Source organism: Hyperolius riggenbachi, chromosome 1, assembly GCF_040937935.1.
Source record: "Hyperolius riggenbachi isolate aHypRig1 chromosome 1, aHypRig1.pri, whole genome shotgun sequence".
NCBI lineage: Eukaryota > Metazoa > Chordata > Amphibia > Anura > Hyperoliidae > Hyperolius > Hyperolius riggenbachi.
Window position 1 is genome coordinate 330,274,853 of NC_090646.1, and position 26,532 is coordinate 330,301,384.

The 26,532-nt window shown below is 45.4% G+C and overlaps 1 long non-coding RNA gene across 1 annotated transcript in view; it reads left to right on the top strand.

The window, feature by feature from the left end:
• LOC137549333 (uncharacterized) overlaps positions 1–25,281 on the top strand; it is a 42,087-nt gene extending 16,806 nt beyond the window's left edge. Inside the window, exons 2-3 of the long non-coding RNA XR_011026806.1 lie at positions 17,221–17,270; positions 25,138–25,281. This is a non-coding gene — a long non-coding RNA (uncharacterized lncRNA). The remainder of the gene's footprint in view (positions 1–17,220; positions 17,271–25,137) is intronic.
• Positions 25,282–26,532: the final 1,251 nt, after the last annotated feature.

The window sequence follows — 26,532 nt, forward strand, 5'->3', positions numbered from 1 at the left end:
CGGCTTGTGCAGAACTCCGTGCAGTATCTGGTTCACTGGAAGGGTTATGGCATAGAGGAGAGAACTTGGGTGCCAGATTGTCGCATGCACGCAGAGGATTTAAAGAAGGAATTCCATGACTTGCATCCTGGAAAGCCTGGTGGGAAGTGTCTGGAGTCCACTCCTCAGGGGGGGGGGGGGTACTGTAATAGATCGCGGAAAAGCTGCCGCGTGTGCTGGCAGCAAGGCAACTGATTCCGTGTCTAGCGCAGCGGTTTGCACGCAGCAGCGTGCGTCTGGTGTGGCTGGGTCTGTTAGTTCACACAGGTTGAGGAATACGCGCGCGCGCACTGAGAGGCAGAACGTTTATGACAAACGAGGAGGGATCAGCTGACCAGGTTGGTCAGCTGACCTCAGAGCAAGTGACTATTGGTTGATCAGTTATGGGTGGCGCCGGGGAGCGCCGCTCTATATATAGTTACTGCTGGTCAGTCTCAAGTTGTCTGCCATTGCGAACACTTACGTGAAAGCACTCAGACCATAGTCAGATCCCACAGTGTGTTAGAACCAGGAGGACCTGGGAATTCACACTGAGCCAGTTTACTTCTGTGTTGTTATTGTGTTATACTTCAGACTAGTTCCAAGGTGTCGAGACCACTGACCTCACACCCAAGACTGGGGATTCTGTGTTATTATTGTGTTATACTTCAGACTAGTTCCAGGGTGTCGAGACCACGGACCTCACACCCAAGACTAGGGATTCTGTGTTATCACTGTGTTATACTTCAGACTAGTTCCAGGGTGTCGAGACCACGGACCTCACACCCAAGACTAGGGATACTGTGTACCATCATATTATACTTCAGACTAGTTCCAGGGTGTTGAGACCACGGACCTCACACCCAAGACTAGGCATTGTTTGATATCTGTTATGACCTATTGCATTCCTGACTATCCCTCTGCTTTCTGATTCGGTACCTACACATATCTGATTACCTGTTGTCAACCCTGCCTGCCCTTGGTTACCGAATCAGCCTTCTGTCTCTGTACCTTATCTGTCCGTGTGTTGCCGACCTGGCTTGCTCGACCTTGAGAGCTATCCCTCTCCATTGAGAGATTAGTCTCTAGACCTGCTTGTGACACCCACCTTCCAGGTGTCACTCAGCCACAGGTCCTTCCTGCTATCCAGCCTGGGGCTCCACCCCTTTGGATCCCTCAGGCTGCTGGAAGGTTTTTGCACTTCCCAGAGGGAGGTATTTCCCATACTGCAAAGGACCACCTGCTCCTCGGGTGGTCCCACTCAAAGTCATTACTGTTGCACCAAACACTCACACTATATAGGTGTCCAGAGGTTAGTTATACTTGGATTATTGGTGATTCTGCAGATCATCAATAATCATATATATATATATATATATATATATATATATATATATATATATATATATATAATCAGGTATATATCTGTATTCTTGGTGATACTCAGATTATCTCTGTGTGCTGACACTGATGGTTACAATTTGCCTGTTCTTTTAAAACAAGAGATTATATTACCTATCTATTTTAATTAACATAACTAATGTAACTTAATGACAGTACGTTTGTTTAGGCTGGAGTTCCTCTTTAAGCCATCCAAATCTAAACTGATAGCCTCTGTACTGATACCTGGCGGATTGGCACTTTAAATATGTGTCTGGGTGCTTGTTAACCAATCAGAGAATTGCTATGCCTATTCTCTGTTGGTCATGCTGCGTAGGGGGTTATGCACGTGTGCAGTTGCGCTTGCGTATAGTGTTACGCGCATGCGCAGATGGACGGATAGGTGGCAGCGGCCATATTAGTGTAGGGAGTGGGGGAAATATAGAAAAATGTTTGCAAATGTTGGGGACTAATCCCCACTGGTAGAGTGGAGGGGTGGTGGGCATGTAAGGGAGGTGTCAGGAGGTGAAGTATCCCGTATAGGGATTGTGTGCAGTGTCGGGCTGGAGAATGCCACGCTTGGTACTACTGTGCATGCATAAGAGGGCGGAGGAGGTGTAAGCATGCTTCACTCTACATCACATGCACCACACACTGCACACATACAGGGGGGCTTTAGTCCCCTCTGGTGGACTAAAACAGACTATTTTGACCAAAGACATTGAACTACAACAACAACAACAAATAACATTTGTAAAGCGCTTTTCTCCCATGGGACTCAAAGCGCATAAGCATGGCTTCCACCATCGTGGTACAGAGGAAGAATTTTATAAGTCTGGAAATGCCAGGCTAAACAGGTGGCTTTTCAGTCTGGATTTGAATAGCTCCAGGGATGGTGCTGTCTTTACTGGGTGTGGCAGGGAGTTCCAAAGAGTAGGGGCAGCATGACAGAAGGCTCTATCTCCAGATTTTTTGAGGTGCACTCTGGGAGTGACCAAGTTTATAGAACTTGCTGATCTGAGGTTGTGAGAGGTGTGGTGCAGCTTCAGCAAGTCCTTCATGTATGCAGGGCCCAGATTGTGCAGGGATTTGAATGTCAGCAGTCCAATCTTTAAGAGTGAAGTACAAAAAAGGATCCGCAAGCCAGAGCAGGATGAGGTAAAAAAAAGGGCTGAAATGTTTATTAGAAAAATCCACAGACAAGGCAATAAAATCACAGGATCAACTAACGCGTATCGGGCCTACCATCTGCCCTTAGTCGTAGTTAAAAGTGAACCTGAACATGAGGAGAATTTATGTGAGGCCAGGGAAGAGAAAGCTCCACCCCCGGGGACACACAAACCGCCTGTTTAAAGAGACATACATCCCCAATGAATACAATGTAAAAATACAATAATAACATTGAAAATGAAATATAAAAGATGTAAAAATGTGTTATCACTGACAAACTATAAAGTTGTATATGGATAGGAGAGGGGAGAGGACAACAGCAATTCACATAGATTATTATCTAAATACAATAAGTATAATTAAGGAGAGGAAAGAGAGGGGCTCAATATGTGTAAACCAAGCTCAAGTCCCATCTCTTGTATAAACCCTGTGGTGTACGGGTACCCAGCCTATGAATCCAAAAGGCTTTTTACATTGTATTCATTGGGGATGTATGTCTCTTTAAACAGGCGGTTTGTGTGTCCCCGGGGGTGGAGCTTTCTCTTCCCTGGCCTCACATAAATTCTCCTCATGTTCAGGTTCACTTTTAACTACGACTAAGGGCAGATGGTAGGCCCGATACGCGTTAGTTGATCCTGTGATTTTATTGCCTTGTCTGTGGATTTTTCTAATAAACATTTCAGCCCTTTTTTTTACCTCATCCTGCTCTGGCTTGCGGATCCTTTTTTGTACTTCTCTACTACTATGGCCTGGCTTGCCTGATCCTGCACCGACTGGTATGAAGGTTAGGGGTAGAGCGTCATGAACCTTCTCACTGCCTTTGCTTGCCTTACATGATGCTCCCCCTATTCTGGGCTTCAAGAACATTTATATATATTTTTCCATCACACAGACTGGAGTGCAATATTATCCCCAGTTATCACTGACTTACTCATGAGCACACACTTTTTTGCTCATTGCATATTCCTTCAACATGGAATTGCGTTCTAAGACTGTTGTCCCTGGTGGAGAGAGGAGAGAGGACGGCAGTCAATATGGCTACAACTCGACCACCCAATCTCTGCGGAATTCACCACCAGTTCTTCCACCCCCTCTAGCATCTGATATGAGGGAACGGGATAACCATGAAGCCCCCCACGTTGTTATTGTGGGCTTACCGGAAGGTACACTGTCTGGGTGTAAGGAGTCGACCGGCACGGCGTCCTCTCGGCCTGAGGTGCTGGTTACCAGCGGGGGCAGTCTTGTGGCGGAACCTTCAGCTCTACATGCGGGGAATTCCACGGAGCGCACCAAGGGAAGTGACGTCACAGCCGCTGATGGGCAGAGGAGGACAGAGTCTCTCACTCCAGCGGCGCACAGTTCTCCAGGCTCGCCGCCATTGTCACAGCTGACAACTGAAGAGATCTTCAAGCGTGCTAGAGAGCGCTACAATACACCCCATACTTTGAACTCTTCTTCCCTACCTGTTCCACCGTGTACCGGCAACTCGGCTAAAGGGGTGAGTGATTCACATCACCTGTACAATGCATTTGCTGCCTTTCCTGTTGCCTCACACTGCTTGGGAGCTGTGTCAAAGCGTCCACATGGGACTGAGACATTTATGCCTGTTTCTACCTTTGCTTCTTCTTTGACACCTATACAAGGGACAGCTTATTATGCCAATGGAACAATGTATTATGCCAATGGAACAATAACAATGTTATTATTGTATTTTTACATTGTATTCATTGGGGATGTATGTCTCTTTAAACAGGCAGTTTGTGTGTCCCCGGGGGTGGAGCTTTCTCTTCCCTGGCCTCACATAAATTCTCCTCATGTTCAGGTTCACTTTTAACTACGACTAAGGGCAGATGGTAGGCCCGATACGCGTTAGTTGATCCTGTGATTTTATTGCCTTGTCTGTGGATTTTTCTAATAAACATTTCAGCCCTTTTTTTTACCTCATCCTGCTCTGGCTTGCGGATCCTTTTTTGTACTTCTCTACTACTATGGCCTGGCTTGCCTGATCCTGCACCGACTGGTATGAAGGTTAGGGGTAGAGCGTCATGAACCTTCTCACTGCCAATCTTTAAGAGTATTCTCCATTCTACTGGTAGCCAGTGCAGTGAGCGAAGGATCGGTGTAATGTGACGGTGGCGAGGCTAGTTTGTTAGCAATCTGGCAGCAGCATTCTGCACTAATTGCAGGCGACGCAGGTCCTTTTTGGGGAGGCCAGCATAAAGGGCATTGCAGTAGTCCAGCCGTGATGTGATGAAGGCGTGGACTAGGGTTGGAAGATCCTCTGGGGGAATCAGATGTTTAATCTTTGCAATGTTCTTCAGATGAAAGTAGGAAGATTTAACTACAGATGAAATTTGGTTTCTGAAACTCAATTCCCCATCGATTAGTACGCCAAGGCTGCGCACAAGGTTGGAGCTGTTTATGTCTGAATTCCCAATCCTGATTGGTGTTGCTTTAGGATAGAGCTGTTTTGATGGCGAGTGCTGGCTTTGGACAAACAGGACCTCAGTTTTGTCAGCATTCAGTTTCAACCAGTTATCATTCATCCATGCCTGTAGCTCAGCTAAGCAAGAGTTTATTTTTGGGGTAGGGTCTGTTCCACCAGGTTTGAAGGACAGGTATAGCTGTGTGTCATCAGCGTAGCAGTGGTACGTCAGGCCATGACGTAGGATAAGTGTACCGAGTGGCAACATGTAGATTGCAAACAGCAGAGGGGATAGGATTGATCCTTGTGGCACCTCGAATTGTAGAGGTGCAGGTTTGGACATTATAGGACCTAGGGATACTCTCTGTGTTCTGTCAGTCAGGAATGATCTGCACCACTGGAGGACTGATCCACTGATGCCACAGTACTCCTGCAGTCTGTTAAGCAGGATTTTGTGGTCAACTGTATCAAAAGCCGCTGAGAGATCCAACAGGATTAGGATGGAGCATTCCCATCTGTCCCTTGCCATGAGCAGGTCGTTGCAGACTTGGATGAGGGCTGTTTCACAGCAGTGGTGTTTCTTAAAGCCAGACTGTAGAGGGTCCAGGATGTTGTTTACTGACAGCCTGGTTTCAAGTTGCAGATAGACAGCCTTTTCAATAACTTTACCTAAGAAGGGGAGGTTGGAGACAGGTCTGTAGCTGCTCATAGCATCTGGATCCATGGAAGGTTTTTTAAGAAGGGGCTTGATGATTCCTTCTTTTAGAGAGGTAGGAAACCTCCCTGCTTGCAGAAAGCAATTTACTATTTTGTGAAATGCTGGACCAAGCAGGTCGGGGCATTTCAGCATATGTTTAGTTGGTCCAGGGTCCAGGTCGCAGGTTGTCTGGAGGAGGCGACGGAGGATGTCTGAGATCTCTTCCTCACGAATACTTTTGAAGTCAGTCCAGGGTGTTAGGTTGTTTTTGCAACTATTTCCAGGAGTTGAATAAGTCTTAGGTGCTGTGGACTGAATGAGAGACCGAATAGAGGATACTTTGTCAGCAGAGTAGCAGGCAAATTTCTCGCATAGCTCCTTTGAGGGTTATAGTAGGTTTTAGACAGGATGGGTTACATAGTCTATCAACTGTGCGAAATAGTTGGGCTGGCCTGTTGGCGGCCTTTGCGATCTCCTGTGATAGGTAGGAGGATTTTTTCTTGGTGATCGCATTTTGGTAGCTTTCCAGGTGAGAGACAAGGGTGTGTTTATCTTTTGAATTCTGAGATTTTCGCCACTTCCTTTCTAGTCTGCGCACTTCTTTCTTTAGGTCCTTTAGTGAGCTGTCAAACCACCGTGCATGGTGAAGTGGTGTAGACTGTTTATTTGCGAACTGGAGCAAGGGCGTCATAGGCAAACGACACTGCATGGTTGTACATCAGGACCATGGAGTCTGGGTCTGCGCAATGATTGGTTAATGCGTCGAAGTTGAGGGTATTCTGAACGTGCTGGGGTGAGACATCTTTCAGAGAACGGTATTTTATGAGTTCTTTCCCTCTGTGTTTTATCGCTGGTGCTGTCAGAGAGAAGTGGATGGTGTGGTGGTCTGACCATACCACTAGGTTTATATCCATGTGTGATATTAAAAGTCCGGAATGAAATTTAAGATCCAGGGTGTGCCCTTTCTTGTGGGTGGGGAGGTTGACAGCCTGAGAGAAACCCAGTTCACTCATTATGAGAAGTAGTTCACTTCCTAGACGGGAGTCGTGATCATCCACCCATGCATCAACCTTCCTGGCGGGGTAAGCCGCGCAGGAGGTTTTCCCTGGCCCTGCTCGGACGATTTGCATACTTTTTTTTTTTGCTGGACGCAGCTAGCACTTTGCTAGCTACGCCAGCACACTGATCGCCGCCGCCCCGCGCCCGATCGCCGCTATCCGTCACGGCGCGTGCCCCCCCCCCAGACCCCATGCGCTGCCTGGCCAATCAGTGTTAGGCAGCGCCGAGGGGTGGATCGGGACTCCCAGTGACGTCATCCCGCCCCGTCGCCATGCCGACGGGGGAAGCCCTCCAGGAAATCCCGTTCTTTGAATGGGATTTCCTGATCGGAGATCGCCGAAGCGGGGGGGGGGGGGGGGGGGGTGGGTGCCGCTGGGCTCGCTACATGATTTAAAGAAAAAAAAAAACCTGCTGCGCTGCCTCCTGGCGGAATTTTTCATACCGCCAGGAGGGTTAAAATCTCCCAGGATGATCCATCTAGGGTGTTCCACTGTTAGGCAGGATAAGAGTTCAGATATTTCCTTAAGAAAGGCTGGACCATTTTTTTTTTTGGGGGGGGGGGGGGGCGGTATATGAGCAATATGTTGATGTTTACTTTTGCTGACAGTTGGGCTGCAAGACATTCAAAGGTTTCAGTGGGGCCTATGGGCAGGAGCCTTATGTTCAAAGAGGATCTGAAGCATATGGCAACTCCCCCACCCTTGCGGACTTGTCTCTCACAGTGCAAGACTGAATAATTGGCCGGGACGGTTGCTTCAAGAGTTGGGCCTGCATGTTTCCCAAGCCAGGTCTTTGTCAAAAAGGTCAAATCAGAGAGCTCTATTAAGTCATGTATAGTTGCAGTCTTATTATTTATCGATCTGGCATTGCAGAGTGTAGCTGTGATTGAGCTTTCCTGGGGACAACTATGTTTTTTATACTTGGATCCACTACCTCTCCTCCCCCTTCTGCTTTTCTTGAGTATCCCAAAGGATTTTAAGAGGAGAACTAGTGAGGTGTTAATTTGTAATTGTTTTTTGGGAGGGCAGGCAGAGAGAAGATCCTTTGATGAGTATTTGTATGTTGACATTAGAGACAATAGACTTGTTTAGATAGCTTTTACTTCTGGAGTCCTGCTGAGATCAAAGGGGATCTGTGCAAAATCCTTTCATTCCTACACAGAGTTGGATCATAGATTTATTTTAAGTGAAGTTCCTTGTTTTAGAGTTAGATGATAAATGATAACATAAATGTGGAAAATAGTCACTTGGTGCATATGCCTTGGATAATGGATAAATAATTATTCACAGGGTGGAGTGAGGGCAATCACAGGCAATCAAGTCTTCAGAGAGGTTGAAGGTCTTGTTTCAGGTCAGCTGTTAGAAGGCTTGGTGTGTTTAGGAACGGTAAGCTTCATGGAGGATTTCAATCCAGTTTAAATCTCTGCCATCCAAAGTTTGTTCTGGTTGGCTGTAGTTGTAGCCTTAGTCATGGTGGGTGGAATTCCTCTGTATTTTGGGTCCAATTTCAGCACAAATAGGTTTAAAGGTGTAGTAATCTGAGACAAGGTCTGGAGCAGCTTAAGAGAGCTGCAGCCCGGCTGGGCGCGCTCAGTAGAACTACTGTTATTAAAGACATTTACTTGATCTTGTTTTTTGTTGTGAGCTTCTTGTATGCCCTACCTTGTATGTTAACACCATTTTCTACTGTGCAGCGCAGCCTAATATGTTGTCACTTAATAAATAAAAAAAAATAATAATAGTAATAATGACTAAGTTCACACCTTGTCACACATAAACCTTCCCCTCTAGGCAAAGTTTTTGTGTGTGGCATAGGCGCTGGTTTCCACAGGTATGCCATTGCCCAAAAATATTGCTGTGTTTCATTTATTAGGAGTCGCATAAAAAAGAAGCATATAAGCCACAACCATTAGCTTTACTATAGTGCTCTGGACTTGGGTGGGGGCATATTTACTTGAAGCGGTACTCTATATAAACCATTCACAAAAACGAATCTAATAATAGGAACATTACATTCACGACATGCATCATGCATGGTAGTTACAATCCTCAACAGCCAAGTTAAATGAGCTCTTTTCCCATGCACTGTACATCATTCGTTTTACAGTTTGCCATATGCGACTTGCCCTTCTGCAGCAGTGTGATCTTTAAATGTTGTCTTTTAATACTTGCATGTCTCCTTTGAAATTTGGGAAAAACAAATATTGGATACTTAACTGCAACACTTCATACCAATTGTTCTTGTATAAATTCTGCAGCAGTGTGCTATCCCCATCCTTATTGCAAATGCAAGGCAATGAGAGGAGGAAACTCAGATAACTACTTTATCACTAGAAAAGATTGGCAGTAGCTAATCTAGAAATCTCAAACACCACGTCTCATAATGACATACTTTCTAGAGTGTGGCAAATATTCCAGTGCCAATGAGAAATTACAGTGATATCACTATGTCACCTCGTGGTGTACCCTTACCTTTGACATGCACAGGATCGTCTCTTTCTTACTTGGCACTGTTGCAGGTGTTGTTGAATTAACCTCCAGGTCTCTAGACTCTGTCCTTTGCTGTACACTGTTCTACACTTGACTGGGCAGGGCCCATATGGGCGAACTTTCCCCACAACCTGAAATAAAGCCGTGACACCCAATTGGAGTTTAAAGGCCACAGCTTTAATACAGTTTTAACATAATGCAATCTAGAAGAAAACAAAAGACAATTTGATTAACATGCATTAACAATTAGAGAAACTTGTATAACCGCGCTCTGACAGGTCCCATGACAATTCCCTCCCTCATCGTGAGGGTCCATATGCCAACCACCGGCTTTCAATCCACATTTGATTTGCCACTGAACCTGCCAGTGACAGCCATTAAACTTTATGCCACTGCACCTCCGCAGTGACGAGAATGGTGCCATTAACCTGTCGGTGACCCACCCTAAAGCCACACGGATTAATGACCCATGAAACCATTGCCATTACGTTCCTTCTTGGCACTCATGTATCATAACCAGCACTATGCACTCCTAGCATAAAATGCCATATTTCATTCACTAGGCTCGGTGTGTACTTCTTGTTTCGATGTCGTCCAGGCCGACATTGTCATGGACCTGCGACGGCATTCGTACCTGCCCCTTCAGGGACGAATGCCCGCCCTCAGCAACAGCGCGGCTTCAAGGGATTCTCTCAGCCCAAAAAGGAAAATATCATTCCCCAGACCGTTTAGGTGAACCCCGTCCCTGTCAAAATGTCCCTCCCGGCTCTCCAATAGTCTGTGCCGAATGGTTATGCCTCCCCGTTTGGCTATGAACTTTGATATGGCTCTGTTGACTCTTTGTCTGGAATGGTTTAAGACTGTTTCCGAGACGGGTGGGCGCCAGTTGGATCTCTGTATCATTTCGGACCATATGATGGTTGTTCCCGGAAATTTCTCTCGGATGCTTCGCAACAGTTCCTTTATCTCCAGCATCAGGAGATGCAATGGACTATTGTTTCCCCCTATGTGTATTATGGTGATGTCGGGGTGAGCCTCTGTTTTTGCGGGTTGTGTGAGCTTCTTCCCCAACCTCTCTATCGTTGCCCCCGGAAATCCAAACCAGTGTACCTTCAGATCCCCTCTTACCTGCCCTAGCGAGCGACCCCTTTCTCGCAGCCACGCACGTCTTTCAGCCCATGTTATAAATGAGTGTCCCAGGATCCACACCCTACACTTCTGTTGACCTAATATAGAAAGGGGGGACGGGGGGGACAGAGATGAAAAGGGAGGAAGAGACATGCATTAACAAGTTTTTTGATATGTCATCAAGCGATACATGCATTGCTTATTCGGTAGGGGCTATGCCCGATCCCCCACAGCTAGTGCTCTGTCGGGTGTGGTGCCTTCGTATTCCCCTTACTTGCAGCCATAGCTCTGCCAAGTGTGGTATGCTTGCCCCTATGCCCTCCGTTCTGCAACCCGCCCCTGCAGCTATTGCTCTGCCAGGTTCGGGGGCGTATGTGAGAGTAAAGAGTTGGTGGCGTGCCATGGCTCCAAACCCCTCTTGACCTGCAGCTATTGCTCTGCCAGGCGCCGTGGAGAGGTGTTTTTTTTTTTTTTTGTCTGTGTGGTCCTAACCCACTTCCTGCAGCTAGCGCTCTGCCAGGTGTTGGCGGACATACGTCAGAAACTTGCGAGACTCCCATCTTCCAATTTTTTTAACCATTTCCTCGGTCAAACCCCAGCGTGCGGCCTGCGTCACCGCGCCGATATGAAAGGAGTGTGAACCATACTCGGTCGAGTTGAGGGCTATGCTTATCAGCGCGTGCCGCAATAATGCCGTGAATTAAAATCTGGACATTGCCGAACCATCCCTGTGTAGTAGTAAGGGCCCTGCCTGGTTGCCTCTGTAGAGCACCAGGTTCCTGTATGCTCGCACCGGACAATAGGCCTGCCCCGCTGTCTCCCTTAACCGTATGGTGACTCCCTTTGCCCCTTGATCTGTTTTGGATTTATTGATGCGCACCCAGATAGCCCCTTGCGACAGATATATATCCTGCATTTGCAAGCCCCCCGTTTCCTGTTTCAGAGGGCTTACTAACTCCCCCACGCACAAAGCTCCATGGAAGGCCAGCGCAAAGGCCAGGTGGAAAAGGGCGACTTCGTATGCATTGCGGCAGATCCGAGTTAACGCCCCCAATATCTCGACTAAAAGCGGGAGCGTGATGGGTCGCCGCTTGTCTGCCGTTGGCTTTGGGGAGTTCCGCTTAAATCCCTTGACCATCTGCCTTACTATGAAACCCTTTGTTTGGTCTGGCTCGCCCCTCAATTTGAACAGGAAAGCTAGGGCTGCCAATGCTTTATCGACCGCGGCGCCGGAGGGCGTGCTGTCACACAGGTTAACTAGGAAGTACGCTATGAGCTCCTCCCTGTCCCTCCCGTCGCGCGGCGCTAGTGCTCCTACCAGTTCTTCCCACCTTCTCCATACCCTTGAATAAGCGGTCCATGTGGCTGGTGCTAGGGAGTGCCTTACCCAACCCACCACTCGTCCGAGACAATATTCCAAAGCTGTGGTGGCATTATTGTCGGTGTCGCCTCTGCCTTTGGTGCCAGTTTCTGGAATTGCTCCAGCTGCAAACGAGAGAGTGCGTCAGCGACCCCGTTGTCCACCCCTGGGATATGTACCGCCTTGAAGGCAATGTTATGCTGGAGGCAGAGTAAGACAAACTGTCGAATAAGGTTAACCACTGGCGGTGAGGATGATGTCAGGTGGTTGACAGCGAATACTACCACCATGTTGTCTGTTCTGAAAATCACTGAACTGTTCGCTAGCTTCTCACCCCAGACTGTCACCGCCACCACCAGTGGGAAGAATTCTAGGAATGCCAAATTTCTTGTGAGTGGGGACTGGTGCCAGCTCTCTGGCCATCTGTGGCTAACCCAATGCCCCCTGAAATAGGCCCCGAACCCGGAGGCCCCCGCTGCGTCCGTAAAAAGCCCAATGTCCTGATTACTGCACCAACCCTGGGGCCATAATGTTCTGCCATTGTAGTTGGCAAGAAATGTTTTCCACACCTAGGTCCTCCCGAGTGTCCCTTGATAACCTGATGTGATGGTGAGGTTTTTTGACCCCGGCTATGGAAAGGGAGAGGCGTCTGCAGAAAATCCTTCCCATCGGCATAATCCTAGAGGCAAAATTCAATTTTCCCAGTAAGGATTGTAGTTCCCTCAAAGTTAGTTTTTTGACAGCTAGGGCCCAGTAAATGGTTATCAGCAAGTCCGTCAGTTTGTCCTGTGGGAGCCTGTATTCCATTACCTCCGAGTCCAACTCAATTCCTAGGAATTTCAACCTGGTGGTGGGGCCCTCTGTCTTGTCGCTGGCTAGGGGGACCCTGAACATTTCAAAGATTTGGAACATCGTCCGCATGACAGTCATGCATTCTGTCGTACCCCCCGACCCCACGCATAGAAAGTCGTCGAGGTAATGCACCACCCCTTTGAATCTGCTCTCCCTTTTGACCACCCACTCGAGGAAACTACTGAACGCCTCGAAATATGCGCAGGAGATCGAGCAGCCCATAGGCAGACACCTGTCCATGGAGGTGGGGAAGGTGTGGGCCGCGTTTGCGAGAGGCGGAGGCCATTTTTTTGGGCCTCTTTGTGTTGCGGCGGCCATTTTTGTGCGGCCATTTTTTTGTAGCCCGGGGTGGGCAGGAGGGCAGTGCGATGGACCAGGGGCGTGAGCAGGGCTGTCGGACCCTCCCCGGGTGGGGGGGTTCCTGCATGCATCGGAGGGGTGGCCGGCTGGGTGCCCGGGAGGCGGGGAAGGTGCGGGAGGTACTTGCCGGCGGCGGCCATTTTCCTGGTGGCCTTTTGTGATGCGGCGGCCATTTTTTCGAAGCCGCCGGGTGCCGCCATTTTTTGTGGGCCTGGAGCTGCGGAGAGGGGAGAGGGCGGGGTCTGGAGAAGGCTGCCTGGCTGCAGAAGGGGTGGATGCGCCCAGGCGGCGGCTGCTCCTGCGGGGGGTATCACTCGCCCGAGAACGAGAGCGGGGGGCCGGGGGCTCTGGAGAGTAGTTGCCCCCGCTCCGCTTGTTCCCAGACGCCTGCCTAGGACGGGGGGACCTGGAGCCGCTGGCTGGAGAGGCTCTGCGCCTTGCTGGCCTGGATCCGGCCTGGTCCTGCATAGCAGCAGGGGAATAGGCATCCGAGACGCCCCCTCTCCTTCCTGCTGGGGACCTGGTCGGGCTGTAATGAGTCGGGGGCCTCCTGGACCTGCGAGGAACCGGGTCAGATCGGCTAGATGGAGGTAAGCTCCCTAGGTGTGCTCTGACCCAGTCGTCGCTCTGGACGGCCGGGAGGGCCCTCAGCCTGTCCAGCAGGGATTGGAGGGAGGGGTCCATCGGGGATAGTTCTGAGTGGGGGGGGGGATGAATGCTCGGGGAAAGGGACATGTGGAGGCCTGAGGTCCTGGTGGGCATGGATGGAACTGGGGGAGGAAAGACGAGCCTGGTGGGAAGATATAGGCCTGGGGAAGGAGATGCAGGCATGGGTCTGGAGCTGCCGGAGGACGGAGCACCTAGTGGGGAGGGATGGACCTGGGGCAGAAGCTCCATCTGGGGCTGAGGCCGGCCGAGGGGTGAGGGAGGATGGAAGGGATGTTCAGGGGGGGTCTGAGGGCCTAGTGGGGAAGGGAGATGAGCTGCCTGGGGGGAGGGGGTTTAGTAACACTCACCAGTCTCTGGCTCCAGCGAGAGTTTGCTGTATCCTATTCAGGTGAAAGAGGGAAAAAACGTCCTGCTCCTGCCTTTTAATGCCTGGGGGAAGGTACCCCTCAGGCACTCTACCTTTAAATCACACCTGAGGGACTGGTTGTATTTGGTCAGTCCATCCCAGGGCCTGCCCCAGTCATGCCCCTGCTCGTCCTAGCTCTGCTGACCCCTCTCAGGTTACTTTCTTACTTGTCCAGTTTTTATCATGTCAAGATTTATATCTGGATGGAACGAATAGAATATATTGGTTAAAATGCCAAAACTCTCCTTATAGCATGTGACAGCCTGTAGTATTTCCCTGTCATTGCTCAGCTTTTTTGAATGAACTATTTACTACAACAGCTTTTCTTAAAAAAAAAAAAAGAGGAACTTCATCACTCTGTATAACACATGTATTTTAAAGACCACTATCATGAAAAACAGTAACATTTAACCACTTGTTTGACCTGCGATAGCATATCTACGCCACAGGAGACAAAGGGGTAAATTCATAAAAGGCTGTGCGAAAATAAATCTGGTCGGGAAAATAATGCATTCGGTATTTTAGACTTTTGTTTGCTAATTCATAACAAATTTCACAGGTGCGGTAAATTACTGAAGCCCATTGACAAAATCCTTTGCGGTAACAGCAGAGCAGTGTGGAGTGTCTCTGTGTTTTTACAAGCTGTTCCATGCAGTGAGGGCATTGTGAGGCATCCCGACATCCCTTTAGATGTACATGTTTTGTTATACTGCCTCTCCTTGCTCTGAATCTGCTCTGAATCTGTCTATTAGACTTTCTTAACATTCTATTTATTTGCCACAGCTTAGATTAACTTCCAAGAAATTTTACACATGCCATGCTTAGGTGATTTTCCCCCACTAGCTCCTACATATCTTCAAACAGGTACCCAAGAGGTTAAACAGCCACACAGCCTAAGGTTTCAGGGGATGCCTGGCTTGTTCTGATCTTGCTCTGCTGCCACCTGTAGGGGTTGAAAAGCTTGTCCCGCTGGTGAAGGATGCAGGTCATATCAGATTCAATAATTCAAACTTGCAGAAGTCAGGGGCTGTATCGATTGGCTCCCCTCTCCTGTCAGTCACAGCTATAACTGAGTAAGCCTGGGTCTCTAGTGCTTTGCAGCACTGGGTCCCTGGTTCGTATCAGACCTGAGGAAGGTGTGGCACACGCCGAAACCAGTAGTGAAGTAGAGAGGCATTCAGCATGACGAGTCGACGCCCCCCTCATCTCCCGCTCCACCGCATGAACAACGCAGAATTAGCTGTAGCGATCCCAGGTCCTGGCCTGACCGAGGGAAGGAGAACAGATCGTGGGCGGCCTCTGATATGCGCCATAGGAGCACTCTTGTTTTTTTCTTGTTCAATTTAGTGCCTGGTACCACCCAGTTGAAGAGCAGCACCTAGTGCATTTGACAAGAGGAATACCTCTCAAATATACAAAAATCTGCTGTCATCCAGTAGCGCAGGATAAAAATCTTTTTCATCTGTATTGATGGATGCTGATGTGTCTTGTGTGCCAGGCTTGAAGGAAAAATATAGTTTTGTGTCGTCTGCGTAACAATGATATCCTGGGCCATAGGTCTGGACTATTTTGCCCCCTGGGAGCATGTAGACTGCAAAGAGTAACGGTGACAGCACAGAACCCTGTGGGACGCCATAGGCAAGTGGCATTGGATTAGAGAAGTGGGTATCCAGACACACTGGCTGTGTCCCAGATAGGAAGGACTGAAACCATCTGAGAACAGCACTCTTTTGGCCACAGTAATTCTTTAATCACCTATGTCATGTGAATTATTTTTAGTAAAAAAGCGCAAAAACACTTTAAAAACACAAGAGACCGTGTTCAAAGTTATAGTCCAATTTCAGAAAAATCGCATAAGTCTAAATGTTACTAATGTTACAAAAAAGCAATATCTGAGTAGGCTTAGGTCTCTAATTTTCAGCATGGTGACATTTATGATATGTATCAAATGTTCTGATGCTCTAGAGGCAATGATAAGAAAGAATTACACTATTACATTTGGTGAAAAAACTGACCTTAAAAAAGCCATTGGTGTTACTCGTGGTGCTACTCGTGGTTACCTGTCTGCTGTGTGCCCAAAAAGCTATCTGATTATGTAGGAGTCATATAAATTCTTTTCAGTGACAAACTGAATCGAAAGCAATAACATTTGTACTTTCCTATACTCTGTACCAAAATGAAGTGAAAAATGAAAAAACAAAAGTGACTCAAAGGGACTTAGCTTTTTAAATATGTATGCCAAGAGGGTGTATTACTGTTATTCACGTGTTTAAATCCAGACTGAAAACCCACCTGTTCAGTCAGGCATTTGCAGAATTATAATTTTGTTGTGTTAAAGTGCTATAGAAATGTTGTTGTTGTTGTTATTTGTTCATATAAATACTTGTAATTACTGGTAGAGTACAATAAGAAAACCAAAAATACACCTTTATTTCCAAATTAAATATTGTTACCACACATTGTACTAGTGACATAATTTGTGATAACCAGAACAAATCCGCAAATAAAATGTGTGAGTTTTATCTACAACTCCACTGTTGATTTAAAAACTATAGTGGATGAAAATTGAGAAATAGTTTTTTTTCATTTTTTTCCTTATTTTTCCCTTTAAAATGCATAGAAAATATCACCCATAAAAAGCCTAATTGATGATGAAAATAAAAACAAGATATAGATCATTTCAACGTGATAGGTATTGACAAAGTTCTTGGCAAATGAATGAGAGGAGCGCTGAAGTGTGAAAATTGCTCTGGCCTTTAAGGGGAAAACAGCCTGTAGTGGGGAAGTGAAAATATATGTGTACACATTAATAATAGAAGCAGAATAAATGCAATAAAAATTACTTTTTTCCCCCTATATTGTAGTTAGGTAGTAAAAATATGACAGCTCTGAAAGGTTTTAGACTAGTCCACCACATCAAGGGGTATTCTCCATAATTCTTCTATTATTTATGAAAACACTGCATGGAAAAGATTTATGCAAAGATGCCAGCCAGCTTACCTTCATGTTTACATACCATTTTAGCATTGGTGATAGCCAAAAGTACAATATTAATGAAATATTACAGTTGCAATAGTATGAGTCAGAATATCTAGATAAGGAGAGTCACGATTCATGATTCAGAATGATAGCATGTCCAAAGTTTTTAGAAACTGATCACAAATTTCCAAAATTTCACAAACTGCTTACTGATTGTTTCCCACACAGCTTCTAACACCAGAAGAAACTGAAATAGAACAAATATATGAGTCTATTATGTGAGTATATTAAATCTGTAATTTGTCTGTCAGGCTTTCCATTACAGTTACACTGGTCTATAACAAATGTTTAAATCTAGGTTCACAAGTATGAAAATCGTGCTGTCTAGCAACCTGTATTTGGATCATAATTTGACTCATAATGTAACTAATCTCACATAAAATCTCACCTCCTCTGCTTCAGAAATGCTGTGAAAGTATACCTCCAAGAATGCCTTCTTCTTTATCCTCTTTTAGAAGTGTCAGTTGCTTTGCTGTCCTCCGAAGTGCTCCCTCCAATACTTGACCGAGGCAGAGCCCATACGAGACGACCTTACCATCTACATTAAATAAAGCTGTGACACCCAATTGGAGTTTAAAGGCCACAGCTTTATTACAGAATTCAGATAATACAAGAATAACACATCAAAATTATGAAATAACATGTGCAACCGCGCTCTGCCAGGTCCCATGACAATGCCTTTGATCTTCGTGAATCTCACGTACCAGCCACCAGCCTTCGTTTCACCATTATGCCACTGACTTCGCCAGTGACAACCATAATGCCATTAAATTAATTAATGACAACCATAATGCCATCAACTTCGCTGATGACAACCAACAACCATAATGCCATTAACTTTGTTAATGACAACCAACCATTGTACCATTAAGTTCCTTAATGGCACCCATATACCATAATTTGCATTATACACTCATAGCATAATGCATTATTCCATGGAACAAGCTCGGTGGGTACTTCTCCTTCGATGTCCTACAGGCCGGCATTGTCACGGACCCGCCTCCTGCTGTGACGAATCTGCTAGGATACAACAAGAAACAGCAAAGTTAGGTTGTGTTCCCAACACCCAAGTTGCCACTTGCGAATTTCTGACAAGTGACGCACGGGAGGGTGGGTGGGAGAATTTCCTGTATCCTAGATGAATTGAAAAGGAGGTAACCCCCCTTGATCCAGTTGTCTTATAGTGCCTGGGTTAACCAAGACACTCCGCCTTTGTTTCACACCTGAGAAGTGAGAACCCAATCGTGCCTGGTCAGTCTGTCTCAGGGCCCGCCCGGTCATGCCCTTTTCGCCCTAGCTGTGCTTCAGCTCTCAGGTTACTTGACCGGGGCAGAGCCCATACGAGACGACCTTACCATCTACATTAAATAAAGCTGTGACACCCAATTGGAGTTTAAAGGCCACAGCTTTATTACAGAATTCAGATAATACAAGAATAACACATCAAAATTATGAAATAACATGTGCAACCGCGCTCTGCCAGGTCCCATGACAATGCCTTTGATCTTCGTGAATCTCACCGTACCAGCCATCAGCCTTCGTTTCACCATTATGCCACTGACTTCGCCAGTGACAACCATAATGCCATTAAATTAATTAATGACAACCATAATGCCATCAACTTCGCTGATGACAACCAACAACCATAATGCAATTAACTTTGTTAATGACAACCAACCATTGTACCATTAAGTTCCTTAATGGCACCCATATACCATAATTTGCATTATACACTCATAGCATAATGCATTATTCCATGGAACAAGCGCAGTGGGTACTTCTCCTTCGATGTCCTACAGGCCGGCATTGTCACGGACCCGCCACAGCATTCGTGCTTGCCCTATCAAGATCGAATGCCCGCCCTCAAGCAGAGCGCAGCTTCTCGAGCTTCCCTCAGTCTGACGAGGAAAATGTAATTTGCCCAAGTTGTTAAGGTGTACCCCATCTTTCATAAATTGCCCTGAAAATCTCTCGCACCCTCCGTGGCAATGGGCTGTACACCCTTCTTAGCCACAAGTTTTGAAATGGCTGTTTGTTTCCATCCTGGATCGGTTTTAAGACTATCTCCTGGACGGGTGAGTACAAACTGCTTCTTGGGCTTACCTCTGACTAGATTGTGATTACTCGTGGGGAAACCTAGCTGATATGTACCAACATCGCCTTCATGTCTAGCATCAGTAGATGCAATGGTTTTTGTACCAACTTAATTTCCCCCTTTGTGTACTACTATGATGGCTGGTTGTCCCCCTACCTCGGTCAGCTGTGAGAATTTTTTTAACCTAGACTCTCAATCGTTAACTCCGGGTGCCCGAACTAGTCCCCCTCCAGGTCCTCTCTCACCTGCCCAAGAAACTATCCCCTGTCCTGCAATAATGCCCATCTTTCCGCCCACACTATATCAGAATACCCGATGAACCAAAACCTTACCCACTTGGTGGTGTGTACAAAAACAAAAAACAATGTAACAATAATTTTTTTTTTTTTTTTAATACTCACGCTCATATCCCTGGACCCTCCACCTGCAGCTATTGCTCTGCCAGGTGTGGGTGGATGTAAATTGGAACCTCTCCTATATATTACCCTTCCACCTGCAGCTAATGCTCTGCCAGGTGTGGGTGGATATAAATTGGAACCTCTCTTATACATTACCCTTCCACCTGCAGCTAATGCTCTGCCAGGTGTGGGCAGATGTAAGATTGGAACCTACGTGACTCCCATCACCTGATTTTCTTCAGCGTGCCATCACTCAACACCCATCAGCCAGCTTCCGATGTTGCGCTGATCCAAAGGAATGTGATCCATACTCGCTTGCCTTAGCACCAATGCATGTCAGCGACTCAGCGTCTGCTGCAACACCGCAACAAACTGAAATCTGTAGTACTGACCCGTTCTCGTGTAACAGCGGCCGTAGTTGAGCTCTCTGTTTAACAGTATTGTATTCAGAATGAATGTTAGGAAAATACACATTACTTGCCAATGTGCTCCAGATAATATAATAGAGATCGCGCAACAGGTTGGATTTATCATAAGTATGTGATCCAGTGCATATAACCAACCATACCGCACCTATGTGTAATGTTTAGAGGCTCAAGTCATTAAATATTACATATGCATAACGTAATATTAACTTAACATAGTGGCGTTTGTTGTAATTGCGCCAGTTGATGCGACTACCCCCTTCATAGAATACAATGCGTTTATATTGTAAGAAAACATTACCTTGGGCACAGTGCCCAGTTTTTGTTTTGAATAGTGCGGATTCTAGATAGAATGGTCAATTATGGCTCTGTTGCATGAATTTCTGCAATATTTGCTGAGGGAAAGTCACTGTCAATACGGGTGGGGGCTTACCAAAAGTACAATAGCAGCGATTAGTGTTCATGCTGCATTTAACATATAATCTGGGTATATAATGTAACAATATATAATGTAGTGATGTGTATATAAGAATTTTATTCTATGATGTGACCCTCATTGCATATGTTGGCCATAATGTGTACCATGTAATCTGTCAGGGTTTTAGAAATTAAATAAAAAATAAATACATACATACCCCACACATACACGCATATGTGTATGTACCTATATACATACACCCACATATACATACATACATACATACATACATACATACATACATACATCTATACCCACATACGCATTTACTTATAATGTGGATATATAATTTAACAATATATAACGTAGTGATGAGTGTATATACATCCACGCATATGTGTATGTACATATATACCTACACACATATGCATACATGCATTCCCACTTACTTGTGCCTATGTACCCTGAATTGTGCATGCACATACGTTACATACATATATCATTCATTTTTGAGATCTGGTTGTTGTCCTGCCTACTGTATCCTACCAGTATGGTAAGAGCAATAGCAATGGCAAGTTCAATTAGCAGCCCCTCTCGTTCCTTCACAGCACCTTGGGTGACTACTCCTCTATGTACATGCACTGTTCAGATAAGCCAGCGCTTATCATTGCTGTGGTGAAACAGAAGTTCTATGTCTCTAGCTAACATTCTTGTGGCACATATTTAATACAAGTTTCAACTTATCAAATGTAATTTCGCTTTAGATATCATATAGTCTGTCATATTTTTTCCACTGCATTAAATGATCTTATGCCTAGCACACACCATACAATTCTCTGCAAGATTTACCTGCCAGATAGACAATTTCCAACATGTGGGAAACTATCTAACCATCTGCCTAGCAATTAAGCATTGTTCTACTCAGCAGGAGATAACCAGAAGACAATGAACCAGAGGTAATAACCAGTCTCTCCCAGTACTTACAGGAAATAATCTAATTACAGAAAATCTTGCAGAATATCTAAATCCAACAGAGAACTGCATGGCTAGTCCCAGGCACCAGTCACATTGATTTGGCTGCCTGCTTCAGGGTCAGGCCAAAATTCTAGTCAGCTTTGTTCTCTGAGGTGACAGACTTTATTGCTCTTCCTGGCTATATAAATGGCCATTGCCCTGGACAATACAGCCTGCTGAGAGCTTGCTTGGCTTTGATCACAGGGATATGCTAATTCTCTTTGCTGACTGAGTCTAGCATACAGGTTGGTGTGTGCTTTATGCTAAATGCATTTGTAGAGAAAACAAGTTGCAGCAACTCAGTTAAAACATTCAACAACTTGTCTGGCTAGCGCTCCCTGCTGCAGTCTAAAGTTTTAGCCTAAAGCCGGGGTGAGTGAGTAAATATGAAAATTTGCAGAGTATTGAAAAAATCTGCTTATAAGATATCCCCCTTTACTATTACAGACTGTACAACTGGAGGAATGCTACTTATATCATACGTTTGTACTAAGCCCATTTGCACTAAGCCCTAACCAGAAAGGGGGGGGGGGGGGGTCACCACACTAAGACCCCACCCTGTGCTAACAAAGGACTTCTGATGCAAAAACTGCTCTTCTCAAAAAGGAAGGGATGAAAGGGGGGGGGGGGGGGTTTGAGGGTGAAGCTAACAAAGGATTTCTGATGCTGGACTGCTCTTCTGGCTATTAAGATTGGAGCAAGGACAATTGTGAAATGCAGGCCATTCCCTAAAGTTCAGCTCACATCCTATGTGTTTTAACTGAAACTTTGCACCGTGCACTACTATGGTGACAACTGATTAGTTAAAACGCATCCATTTTTCCAGCGTTCGGTATGCATGAGGCCTAAACCTTTGTATGTAATCTACAGATAAGGTAGCCATACACTGTACCAATATTTTTCAATTACACACTTCAGCAGTCCATAACATTTGATCAATTGTAAGTTGAATTGGGTTTAAGCCTAGATCACAATTACTATCACAAGTACGAAGAAGGCAGACTGCGCAGTGCCTGGCCTGCTCCACTAGCTAGCTCAGTAGGAATGTGCAGGCCAGATTGGAACCTGCAGCTTCCTGTAAGTAACTATTCTTCTTGGTTTATTAATCACCATATATTCTGTAGCGATTCACAGAGTAAATATCAAATATGAGTATGCCTTCATGCTGCAAAGAAATAACGTGAAACTTACCTATCCTGCAGTTAGGTTGCTTGTTAATAAAGGATGTTGTCCTGGTTTCTTACATATTCTAAAGAATAGCTAACCAATTACTTACCTAGGACACTGTTTCCGTTTGGATGGATGGCTGTTCTATATGAACGCTATTACTTTACTAGCCTTTGCTGGGCTTTAATTTATCTCCTCAGCCTATATTTATGAACATTGGCATATTATAAACCTCTGTCAGCCACTCCATCCCTGTGTCTCTTCTGTACTGGAAAGTTTCTGCCTTTTCCCTATTTCTGGCTAATGACTGCTTCAGTGATTGTAAAGCGAAGTAGATGAGGCATAGAAGTAATTCATTAGCCAGTAATTAGCAACACTCTGCTTAAAAACTTTTCTGTATCCCAAATAAATGCTAACCATTGTTCTGTATACAGCAACTGATTATTTCACCTACCATGCGGCTTTGTTCTGATCAGCAAGGACATCTAGCTGCTCCTCCCCCATTAGTTCACCCATCTTTACCAGCCTCCCTGCTGCTTTTATTCTTCAATGCCTGACATGGTACAGGGTAAAAAGCTAGCTAAATGATACATTACATACAGTAGAATCTCCTTGTAGTAAACTCTGACATGGAATGCACCAGCATATAGGGAAATCAATCCTTAGGACCTGGCCATGCGACCGGCCTGAAGGATGTACAATATATAGCTGATTTTGGTACAGTAACTCCAGACATAGTAGCTGGTTGGCAAGGTTCTTTGAAGTTTAACACAAGGGATTCTACTGTAGTAAGAAAAATAACAACACTTACCAGCCCTTGATCCTGCGAGAGAGAATTTCCTGTATCCTAGATGAATTGAAAAGGAGGTAACCCCCCCTTGATCCAGTTGTCTTATAGTGCCTGGGTTAACCAAGACACTCCGCCTTTGTTTCACACCTGAGAAATGAGAACCCAATCGTGCCTGGTCAGTCTGTCTCAGGGCCCGCCCGGTCATGCCCTTTTCGCCCTAGCTGTGCTTCAGCTCTCAGGCTACTTTCCAACTCTCAGAATCAGAATGAGCATGCAAAGCAGGTGGCTGCATGTATGATCAGAATGAAAGCCAAGCGACGGATATTTTTAAAAGAGAACAGATATGGCATCCTACCCAATCCTTTCATTGCAGTATTTAAACGAAGTTGAGTTCTGGAACATTCTCTTTGTTTTCGCTGATACATGCTGAGGTGCATTTAGCATGGCTTTTGGCTTTAGCACAGTTATCAGAAGTGTGGTGGGGGACTGAGAACCCTGTGCTAAAGCTGAAATGTAGATACTTACAGTTGAGTATTGCCTAAAACTTGGTGTCAGTAAGAAGTATTTCATTAAGATGGTAGTTAAGTTCAGGCATTAGGGAGGGAGATTGTTAAGGGGGTGAAAGTCAAAGTTAAAGGGACACAGAGTTCAGGCTCCAAACGGAATTTGCACTTACCTGGGGCTTCCTCCAGCCCCCCATAGCCTGTGAGGTCCACCAGCATCCTCCTGGCTCCTCTCCAGATCCCGCTGGTGGCTCCTTTAATCGGTGACTTCGGCCTGAAGTTGCCCGTGCGTGCCCCCCACATGCAACGCATCATCAAGCGGGCTGGTATGAGAGTCCTGCGCATGTGCGGTTTAGTCTTAGAGAAGTGATGACGGGTAGCATGCAGAGCACGAGAGACTTCAAGCTGAAGTCACGGATTAACGGAGCCGCCAGCGGGACCAGGAGAAGAGCCAGGAGGACGCCGGGGAACCTCGCGTGCTACGGGGGGCTGGAGGAAGCCCCAGGCAAGTCCAAAATCCGCTTTGAGCCTGAGCTCAGGGTCCTTTTAAGGCTCTCTGCACACTGCATGCGGTTCCGATTCCGATTTTTAATCTGTTTTTACGTCCGATTTCAATTCCGATTTTTAATCGTTACTGCATGCTGCATTTTTTTCCTCCGTTTTTCTGTTGATTGCATTCAGGGAAAATCGGAATTGCAAATCGGAATTGGAACCGCAAAATGGATTTGCAGTGTGCAGGGAGCCAAAGTCTGGCACACACTTTCAATTATGATTGGCCAATTACTGGCCAATGTTAACACCTTCATAAAGTATAAGGGTCAACAGATATTGAATACTATGAGCAGATTGTGTAGATCAACACTCATACTACACGGAGGTGGTAAAATTAGCCAGTAATTTGCCAATTATGATTGTAAGTGTGCACCAAACTTTAGCATGCATACACACTTTCAATTTTGATTGGCCAATGTTTAGGGACAGATAACTGTATTTTAAGTATAATGTTTCTGTTATGAATAGTATAGTTACTTTTGCTAACTTTTCTCAAACGTTTATAAAAAAAAATAGTGACTTAGAAGTGACACGGTAAAAGACTAAATAAAACGAGGTCCTAGCTGTATTGTTGTTATTGTCTTGTAAATGTTAAGTTGATGTCACTTTTGAAAAATCTTGTGTCCATATGACTCAGAATTTCTGTACTTTTTTTTAGCTTTTTAAATTTATTGAGATTTTAAGAATGCATAATTCTTTATCCCTGTCATGCTTTACCTTTAGTTTTCTTCCATGCTGGGTACGGTATATTACGTCTTCAAAATGATGACATCCCTAAGAGCTGTATTAGAAATGTGTTCCACTGACCTCAGCAAGCACTTGATGGTGATAACTCTCAGCTGTGCATGCCTTTCCACTCATTAAAAGTTTGCCAGATTTCAACACATCAACCATTTGGCATTTGTTCTGGGCTTTCTGCGTCAATAATTGAAAATACCTGTTTAACAATGTATACTGAAGACTGATAAGTATTTCCTTTTTCTTTTACTACAGAGGTGTTTCATTCATAGTCTAGAAACCATGGCAGATGACCTAAACACAAATTATAATAAACAGAGTGATCACCAATGTCCAGACTTGGATTGCTCCTAATCCACGGATACACAAATCCTGTTAGCATAACAGATAGTTATACACTTAGGTAACACTTAGCAACACTTTCTTATGCATTCCACAGTGTTATTTACGACAGTATCTTTTTCCTCACTAGGGTTTCTTTAGCTTCTGTCCACAATATACGGTTCTTTATGTACCTCAAACATAAACAGATCGTCAGAAATAGCGGAACTCTGCTTCATTTTTGCGATTTCCCTGCACCTAACACTCCCAAAGCATGGAGCAGCACTTCAACCACCATGTCACTTAGTGTCCCTTCCACCTTTCCACACTTGATGACAACAATATGCATGTACCACATCAAGAGGCTGACCAAGAACTAGACCAACAATTAGCACTCAAGACAGTAGACTGCCCATCACACACCGGTTAAATCGCCTCTCCTTCACTCATACCACCATCTGCAATACTCTAGATAACAGCAGTACAAAGTAAAATCCGGTATTTCATAACTTTAAAAATGTAGTAGGCTTAAGTTTGGGAAGGGATTAAAGAGGAACTTCAGCCTAAACAAACATACTGTCATTAATTTACATTAGTTATGTTAATTAAAATAGATAGGTAATATAATCTCTCACCCACCCTGTTTTAAAAGAACAGGCAAATGTTTGTGATTTCATGGGGCCGGCCATCTTTTTGGTTGAAAGGAAGTGACAGGGAGCATGAGACACAGTTCCATCTGTCCTGTGTCCTGATCACCCCTCCCAGCTGTGTGCGCCAGGCAACGAGAACAACAACATCAGAAAACCCATCATGCTTTGCACAGCATCAGGGGAAAATGCCCCGGCAGATTTCTTTGATGGGGCAAAGCTAAGGTTCTGTGCAGCTAAAAATGAGGTTTGGGTAAGAAAAACAAAGTTCTGATGCTGTAAAACTGTTAAAGAAACACCAAGCCTTTTCAATGCTGCTGAGTAGATTTTTAGTCTGGAGGTTCACCTTGAATGCTAATTAATTCTTGCTCTCACAAGTCCGTGTTTCTCAGCATCTTTCCCCATTGTGCCA